Raw genomic sequence first — 9,484 nt, 5'->3', positions numbered from 1 at the left:
TACCTGTGAAACTTTTAAAAACTGTTTTTTGGGGGGCTTGATCACAGAATTTCCAGAGGTGGGGCTTAGCCACATGTCCATGAAAAAGGTGAGTCTCATTTTGAAAAATGAGTGCTGCTTAAAAGTAGGTTTTTAAGTTGGCAAAACACCTGATGTAGTTGTTGAAACTGGAATGTTTGTGTCTACCTCAAACTGATATGTTGAAATCCTAACCCCTACTGTGATGGTTTTAGGAGATTGAACCTTGGGGAGGTGATGATGTTGTGAAGGTGGAGTCTTCCTGAATGAGATTAGCGCCCTTATGGAAGAGACCCCAGAGAGTTCCCTCCCCCCACCCCCTATGTGGGGACACAGGGGGAAGATGGCTGTTGGTGCATCAGGAAACGGGCTTTTGCCAGAATCTTACCATGGCTGGTTGCATCCTTATCTTGGCCTCCAGAGCTGTGAGGAGACAAATTTCTGTTGTTTATAGCCCTCCTAGCCTATGATATTCTGTTGCCACAGCCCAGATGGATAAGACATTGGGTGACAGGCACATGAGGGCTCATTATACTCTTCTCTTTACTTTTGAATATGTTTGAAATTTTTCATAAGTAGTAGCTTCAAAAGAACTTCTGGTAGCATGCAAAGCCCATCAAGATTGCTGCACTAATCAGAGTTGGCTAAGTAGCAGAGATGTTATGTGTCAAATTGACGTGGAAGGTCAACTAGGAAGGGACATGGCCTTATCCTAGTAATGTTGAGCAATAAGGTAGGCTGCCTAAAGTGGGAGCTGAGCCAGAGACTGAACAACTTGCCAGGACTGTGCTATATCCTTGGACCCTAAGCAATAGGGCTGCTCTTCTTTCAGATTGTTTCATGGCTTCTCAGTTCCATAGAACCCCGTAGAGAGGCAGGAGCAGATATTTCTTAGGAGGCCAGTAGACAATGGAAATCAGTCTATATGTCTCTCTGGGAGGACACCAGCAGGTGGTGGTAGTGGTAGGATCTTTGGTGATCAGTAAATTGGAAGCAGTCCCACTTCTTATTGCACTGTCGTACTTGGACCCCCTGCCATTAAAAAATCCTTTGTCAATCGCCATCTTAAACTCACCCTAAACCTTCCAGTTTTATCACTCTCTTTTTTACCCCTAGCACAATACCTTTTTTCTAGTCCTATTAAGTATTTTGCCTTGACTGATTTGCTTACAATAACACAATAAACCCGAAACAGTCAAGGTGGGATGCCTCACTCAGACTTTGCCAATCTCTAGTCCTTCTCTCTCAAAATACTGCTCAAAATGCAGCTCAGGGGAAACCCAGGGCAATCTGGTCCTGATCTCAGGACAAAGATAACTAGGGACTTAGAGAAAACCGTCAGCACTAGAGTCAAGCAAATAGCACAGCCTACCCTACCCCTACAGTAAATGGAGATAAGACTGGGAGGTAGGGTTTTTTAAGGTCTCTTTAGAACCCATTGAGAAGGGTGCCTGGATGGCTCAGTCAGTAGAGCATGTGACTCTTGATTTTAGGGTTGTCAGTTCAAGCCCCATGTTGGGTGTAGAGATTACTTAAAAGTCTTTACAACAACAACAATAAACAAATGCAAAGCTGTGGAGATATTTAAGAGGACTTTATATGTGTACACTGAAAACATGTTGCTGTTGAAAACCAGAATTCCTGAAAGTGAAATCTTGAAAATATGATTACCAGAATTAACTGAAATTTCATGGATGTTGAAAAAATAGAAGCAGCCAAGGACTAAATTAGTAATCTGGATGATAAAATTGAAAAAAAAAAAAAAAAACCTTTCAAAACTTAGCTATGTGATATAAAAAGAGATGAGAAAGAAGAGAAGGAGGCTGAGAAAAGATCTAAGTAGTGTACCCTCTGTGTGCTCTCAGAAGGCTGGAAGGAACACAGGGAGAGGGCATAACTTTTTTTCAAAATAGAGAAAATGATTCGGGTCTTCAGATTGAAAGGGTCCATCTGGATACATAGTGGTGAAATTTCTGCCCTGCAAGTTCCTTTCTATCCTTTCTATCTATATATCCTTAAACCGCTGAGCAAATATAAGCTTGCCTGTGAAGGAACTCAAGTCAAACTGGATCAGACTCCCATCAGCAACACTGGATATTGAAAGACAATGGAGCGGGGAGTTACACCTTCTGAGGGAAATTATTTGAACATCAAAATGTATCCCAGTGAGACTAAGCATAAAAATATTTTCAGACACAGGCAAGGGCTTAGACCAATTGTCTTCTAAGTACTTTTTCTAGAAGAGTTACTTTACAACAACTGTACAAGAGTCAAGCAGAAACAGAACCCCAGAAAGAGGAAAATGTGGGATCCAAGAAACCAGTCTAGGATAGCCCACGACGATGACAGTTCCTCCACATGCCTAGATAGTGGTGAGTCCAAATTAGAACAGGAAGTCAGAAGACTCCATGGAAACAGTCTTCAGGAAGAAAGTGGGTAACACTACACAGATCTTGTGATTAGGATCTAGAAGCATCACGTTGATAGCTTACTATCAATGACACAGCGGCACAAGTCTACTTTTCAACAAGAGAAAGAATGGCCACTGGATCATTTGGGAAATAGAGTAAAACACTCCATAGGAAAGTCATGGTCTAAATATGAAGCAAATTAGATTTTGAGCAACTGGTGTTAAAAGACAGTGATGGACTCTCAGAATTAAATGCATTTGAATTTTTTTTAAGATTTTATTTATTTATTCATGAGAGACAGAGAGATAGAGAGAGAGAGAGAGAGAGAGAGAGGCAGAGACAGGCAGAGGAAGAAGCAGGCTCCATGCAGCAGGGAGCCTGACATGGGACTCAATCCCGGGTCTCCAGGATCACGCCCTGGGCTGAAGGTGTAGGTAAACCGCTGAGCCACCCGGGCTGCCCAATGCGTTTGAATTTGTAATGAGTAATGGGTATACACATTTCCCTGTTGTCAAGTGTGAGATTTTTTACTCTTGAAACTGGATTGCCATTTTTATAGCATACTATTTTTTACAGATCAGATTTTTCCCAATCATTCTTTTGAAGAATCCTCCAGGGAGTAAACTTAGATATAAAGTTTTGTCCTCATTTTCTCCTTCGGTTTCCCTGTCTCCCCCCCGCCCCCCCCCCCAAAAAAATATATATGATTTTGTTCTTTTTAGCATAGTAAAGGTGACTTTGGATTTTGACCTGATAGTCATCTAAACCTGAATATTTAGAAACAAACTTGTGGCCATTAAGAAGTATAAGCTTTAAATAATATGCATAAACACTAGTGTCGAAATCTCATGTTTTTGTAATTTATTTGAAGAGTTCCTTAGTAACTAATAGCTTGTTTAAAAAAAAATTCAGCTCCTTTAGTTTCACTTCACCTCCCCCCTGCCCCCACTAACTCCAAATAAAATTAAATGGAATTATTTCTAAAGAAATACTTATAATAGTTATCTCTGTATTGTGAGATTGGAATGATTTGAATATATATAGGATTTTCCTAACTTTTCTACCAAGAATATGTATTGCTGTTAACATGAGAACTTCCCATAAAATTTAACAAGAATAATTATTTCTACTGAAACTACCTTGGCAGACTTTTTCTGCTAAGGAAGACCTTATTACTGTCCTACTTTCCACTAATCATTACTATCACTCTCACAAACTCATTTTTTAAAAAGATTTTATTTATTCATGAGAGACAGAGAGAGGCAGAGACAGGCAGAGGGAGAAGCAGGCTCCTTGCAAGGAGCTCAATGCGGGACTTGATCCCCAGACCCAGGAACATACCCTCAGCCGAAGGCAGATGCTCAACCAACTGAGCCACCCAGGAGTCCCTTGCAAACTTATTTTTTAAAGAAGCTAACCTTTTCACTGGTGGCAGGTAGAGCTTTGTATATTATTGATTGCTCCTGCCTATAATGTTTTTGGTTTCTCAAGGATTAGGCCTGGGTGTCTGCACTATTCCTATTCTCCTGATAGGCTCAGCACAGCCTCAGTCTGCTGCCACCCGGTCTTGGAAGATGTCCTGGGTAGAGGCAGAGCTGCTTGGCTTGCACCCCATGCTTTGTCCCAGAGCCCCTTGTGGGGTGAAAGAGAAGGGGAGACAGCAGGCTCAGGCTCATGCACGCATGGTAATAGAATCCACAGGGCAGTCCCTTCAAGTTCTCCATGCCAGAATCATTAGGCTTTCAAAATTGCATAGAGTATAAATTAGAAGGCCAAATGCTTATGTATGTGTTGAATCTGTACAATAAACAAATAATCAAATGGCAGGAACAGACTAAACTCAGAGCCTCTTCCCATGAGTAGTATTTGTGGGGACAAAGCATTTTTTGGAGGAGTGGAACAGCTTCCATGGTTGTAGAGATTTAGAGAATGGTCATGAGGAATTGAGAGGACAGTGAACTCAGGAAACTCAAATACTGGTGTTCTCATGGAAAACAGAAGGTGCACAAAATTTGTTTCCTCCTCTTAAGCCATGCACCCTGCCACACTTTTCTGCAGACAAGGAGAACCCCCAGAAGAGAGAGTTGGAAGAAGGAAAGGAGGAAAGGGAGATAGGGCATGGGTCCCTGAGATGAGGATGAAACTGAGACAGGCAGGATTTTAAACTGGACAGTGAGTCATACAGGGTGGAGCAGGTCAGGGTTAACAATTTACTGTTTGAAGGGCTGAGAAACTTCGAAATGATTCAGTAACATTAAGTGCATTCACATTGTTGTACAACCATCCACCAGTATCCACCTCCAGAACTTTTGGATCATCCTTGAAAAAAATATGGGATGCTTCATGAGTTTGTTTGTCATCCTTGGACAGGGACATGCTAATCTTCTCTGCATTGTTCCAATTCTAGTATACATGCTGGCCAAGCCAACACAGGGAGCCATGTGTTTAAGTCATTGGTTTTCTACTTCTTGGCTCCTCTCCTTTTCTTTCCTTCTGTGACTTGCTGCGTACTGCTTAGTAATGAACTGGAGAGTTCTAGTGATAGATGTGCCTGTTCAAAGTCATGAGCAAGAGGAAGGAGAAATAAACATAAAAGGGCCTGGCTTGGATCCTATCTTTATCCTCTGTCCAAACCAATCCCCAGGGGTTTGAGCAAGGAAAGGGGGGATTCACAAATAGCCTAATTTAATACTGAATCATTTTGAAGTTTCTCAGCCCTTCAAACAGTAAATTGTTAACCCTGACCTGCTCCACCCTGTATGATTCCAATTTTGAGTTTTCTGTTTTTTTTCTTTATGAGCCTGGCTAAGTGTTTATCATTGTTGTTTATTATTCAAAGAACCAGCTCTTGGCTTCATTGATCTTTTCTATTTTTTTTGTTCTCTTTTTTTTTTTGTTCACTTTTTATTAGTCTCTTTTTATTTAGTCTCTGTTTCATTTATGCCCTGATCTTTATTACTTATTATTTTCTTTCTTCTAACTTTGGACTTTGTCTTTCTTTTTCTAGTTCCTTTAGGTGTATGGTGAGATTGTTATTTCATATTTTTGTTTCTCGACGTAGGCTTGTATTGCAGTTAACTTTCTTCTTAAAACTGTTTTTGCTGCCTCCCAAAGGTTTTGAACTGTTGTATTTCCATTTTCATTTGTCTCCAGTTATTTTTTTTCTTTTTGATGTATTCATTGATCTATTAGTTGCTTAATAGTATGTTGTTTAGCTTCCATGTGTTTGCATGTATGTATGTATGTATTTACAGTATTACATGTAAATATGTATACATACAATACAGTATGTATGTATTACAGAAACTGATTTCTAGTTTCATACTGATGTAGACAGAAGGTATTTGATATGATTTTAGTCCTCTAAAAGTTTTTGAGAATTATTTTGTGGCCTAACATATGATCTGCCCTAGAGCATGTTCCATTTGCACTTGTAAATAATGTGTATTCTGTTTTTGGTTGAAGTGTTTTGTGTATTAATGTTAAAACTATCTGGTCTATTGTGTTGTCAAAGCCACTCTTTCCTTGTTGATTTTCTTTCAGGATTATCTATCCATTGATACAGGTGAGGTGTTAAAGTCCCCAACTATTATTGTATTACTATCAGATTTTCCCTTTATGTCAGTTAGTATTTGCTTTATGTAATTAGATGCTCCAGTGTGGGGTGCATAAATATTTACAATTGTCAGATCTTTTTGTTAGATTGATCCCTTTATCATTACTGGCCTTCGTCTCTTGCTACAGTCTTTGTTTTAAGGTCTATTTTGTCTATGTAAATATTGCTACCTGGCTCTGTGTGTGTGTGTGTGCATCCATTTATATGGTATATGTTTTTCTATCCCTTCACTCTGAATCTGAAGATTCACTCTTCTCTCAAGTCTACTGAGCATCTTTATGACCATTACTTTGAATTCTTTATCAGGTTGATTGCTTATCTCTGTTCTGTTCTTTTTCTGAAGCTTTATCTGTTCTTTCATTTGGAGCATAACCCTTGGTCTCCTATTTCATTGGACTTTCTCTGTTTATTTTACTGAATTATGCAAAAAATTTATGTCTCCCAGTCATGAAGGAGTGGCCTTGTGTAGGAACATCCCTTATATAGACTGCATGTGCCTGTCAGTGCTGGCTGACTGGCTGGGGCTGATGGTGCAGAACAGGAGTCCTGAGACACTGCACAGGGGCCACCTCCTTGGGGTGGCTTGAGCTGGAATGGGCACAGGCCAGGTGTTCCCAAGGTGTTGTGCACTGGGGCTGCCCTGGTGGGAATGCTGGAGTGGAAGTCAACATAGTCCGAGGAGCTCCTGGGGCAGCTGGGGCAACCTAGTAGGGTGTCTGGAATGGGCAGAGGGGCTACCCTAATAGGATGCCTGGAATGGGCATAGGGCTTTTCATACAGGGGGGCACTCTGGTGGGATGGCTGGGGCTAGAGCAAATGTGGACATGGGGGCCCACTTGAGGGATTGTTGGAGGTTGTGTAGGATAGGGTCTGGGCTCATTGAGGTGGCAGGCCAGCTAGAGCACCCAGATCCTACTCTGGTCTGTGTTGTCAAAATGGAGGGGGAATGTAAACAGTGGTGCTTGCCACCACCTCTGACCCCAAGAGACTTCTGGCAGTTACCATATGGCCCATGCTCTAGGATTAGGAAATGAGTTTTCTTCACATGTAGGCTGGTTTTTGTTGTTTTGTTTTTGTTTTTGCTGCACCTCAGGGAAAATCTGTGCAAACCTGTTCATGGGGCACTCAGTGCTATCCTCCCTCCTGCAGTTGGTAGCATTAGGAGTTGGGTTCCTGTCATTATTATGTCTCTGTCTTTCCTAATGTTTTCTGTGTGATCCCTCTATCCTTTATTGTGCAGAAGCTGTTCAAACTGCCCTCAGTTCTTCTTAAGAGGTATTATTCTTATATAGGTATAGATTCTATATGTAGGAGGTGACTTCAGATTCTTTCTTCTCCACCATCTTGAACCCCTCCCCTTAAATGAAGGGTTTTACTAAATCACTTGAGGGCCTAAGCTGATGTAGAACCTATTTGGCAGAAAAACTTGATAGGAAACTATTATCTTACTTAATTCACTTTAAAAAATACCTGTGCACTTTGCTACAGGAATATTAATGTGTTTGATTCATGGACAGCCCCTGCTAGGGTGTAATTTATAATGTATGGGTCACACTTTTTAAAATCTGAAGAATTTTGAATTCTAAAAACATTGGTCCTAAAAAATTTCAGATAAGGGAGTATGACCTATTACTCTCCTTAAAACATAGCAGCTGGAATGAATGCAAGACTTTGGTTGTAGTCAATGTACCAGCTCAGAGTAAAATAATGGTGATGATCAGAGTGTCTGGGTGTCATCAAGTCACCCTAGAAACTCAAATTTTAGCCTCATGGGCAAGGCCATAAAATATGGCTTGAAAGATACAATTAGGTAAATTTACAAGGCTTTCTGGGAGGTGCGCTCAGGGGAGTCCCATGGTGTTCTGTTCTTGACCATTTCCCAACCAGTGGTTTCATGGATGGTTTCTTACTTTTGGCAGTAAGAACAGAAGACTATGTGGGCTAGCTCAAGCCAAAGGATTTTCAAGGAACATGAGGTGAAGGGGCAGTTGGCTCTTAGAGACATTATGGAACCAGGAATTAAAGCCCCATGGGAAATTTAAGGGTTCCCTCACTGTTTATCCATCGATTTGGCTGAAGAGCAGTTTTCTCTACTTCCCAATCTGCTTGGCAGAAAATGACCATTGCCAACAACTCCTGTGTTGTATCTCCTCCATATATGAGCACAGCCTGATTGGGGCTCAACATCTCAGTTTAAATTCCAGATTCCTCAGGAGGGGACATTGTGTGGTCCAATAGGCTAAGAGTTTGACAGGTGGACTTTGTCCCATTATGGGTCCTCTCTCAGTAATTTTGTGGATAAGGAGGAGATGGGCAACTCTTCGTAAAGCATGTCAAGGTTGGAGAATGGAAGGTTGGGCAAACCCCGCCCTCTGGAAAAAAAAAACATATTATATAAATGAGTGATCTTGGGCTGCTATAACAAATACCATAGCCTTGGTTTAAACAACAAATATTTTTTTCTCACAATTCTGGAGGCTGAAGGTCTAAGATCAGGGTGGCAACATGGTTAAGTTCTGGTAAAAACCCTCTTCCTGGCTTATAGACATCCTCCTTCTCACTGTGTCTTCACATGGTGGAGAGAGCTCTCCTTGTCTCCTTTACATAAAAGGGAATTAATCCCATCTGAGGGTCCCGCCATCATAATCTCATCTAACCCAAATTAGCACCCCAAAGCCTCATCTCCAAATACCATCATATTACACAGTGAGTTGGGCTTTAACATATGAATTTTTGGGTGCACAAACTGAATGTTTGTATACCCCAAAATTCAGTCCATAGTGTGTCTATATATAAAATATATAAAGTATCTAAAAGGCATTGCAAGGATAGTTATTTACTTTTGGATCCATGTAGTCCTCCTTGAAGCCCAGAAATGTACAAAGTGACTGGGCAGGTGGTCAGGCCACAAGTAGAGAAAACTCTGATTCTATACCTTGAGAGAAAACAGACCACACCTTCACTGTCCTGTCTGCACCACGCTGAAAACAGTGGTTTAAAAAAAAAGCAAGGTGTAGAGCTCCTGGGTGGCACAATTGGTTGTCTGACTCTTGGTTTCAGCTCAGGTCATGATCTCAGGGTTATGAGATCGAGCCCCACATTGGGCTCTGCTCAGTTTGGAATCTGCTTGAGATTCTCTCTCCCTCTGCCCCTCCCCTCCTCTAAAGTAAACTTAAGAATCTTTTAAAAATATATTAAAAAGGGAGGGTGAGAATCTGATCATTTCAGCAAAATTCTATCCGATTATTGTTGGGGTAGGAGTAAGGTTTGAGAAAGCGTAAGAAGGATGGTAGCTCAGTAGCTCTGGAGAAAACAGACAGGTGAACTGTATTTCAAACCCTTAGTGTTCAAACTGCCTCCTTTCTTTCCATGGTCCCATGTTTGAGCATCTGAACCAAGGACTGGTGCCCTATCGTACAGGTGATCATCAACTCCACGG

At 41.1% G+C, this 9,484-nt stretch overlaps 1 non-coding gene across 1 annotated transcript; it reads right to left on the bottom strand.

The window, feature by feature from the left end:
* Positions 1–4,754: 4,754 nt before the first annotated feature.
* Positions 4,755–4,858, bottom strand: LOC121472459. The gene has a single exon (XR_005982925.1). It is a non-coding gene; the product is annotated as a U6 spliceosomal RNA (small nuclear RNA).
* Positions 4,859–9,484: the final 4,626 nt, after the last annotated feature.

Source organism: Vulpes lagopus, chromosome 11, assembly GCF_018345385.1.
Source record: "Vulpes lagopus strain Blue_001 chromosome 11, ASM1834538v1, whole genome shotgun sequence".
Lineage (NCBI taxonomy): Eukaryota > Metazoa > Chordata > Mammalia > Carnivora > Canidae > Vulpes > Vulpes lagopus.
This window is presented reverse-complemented; position numbering and strand designations above follow the sequence as displayed.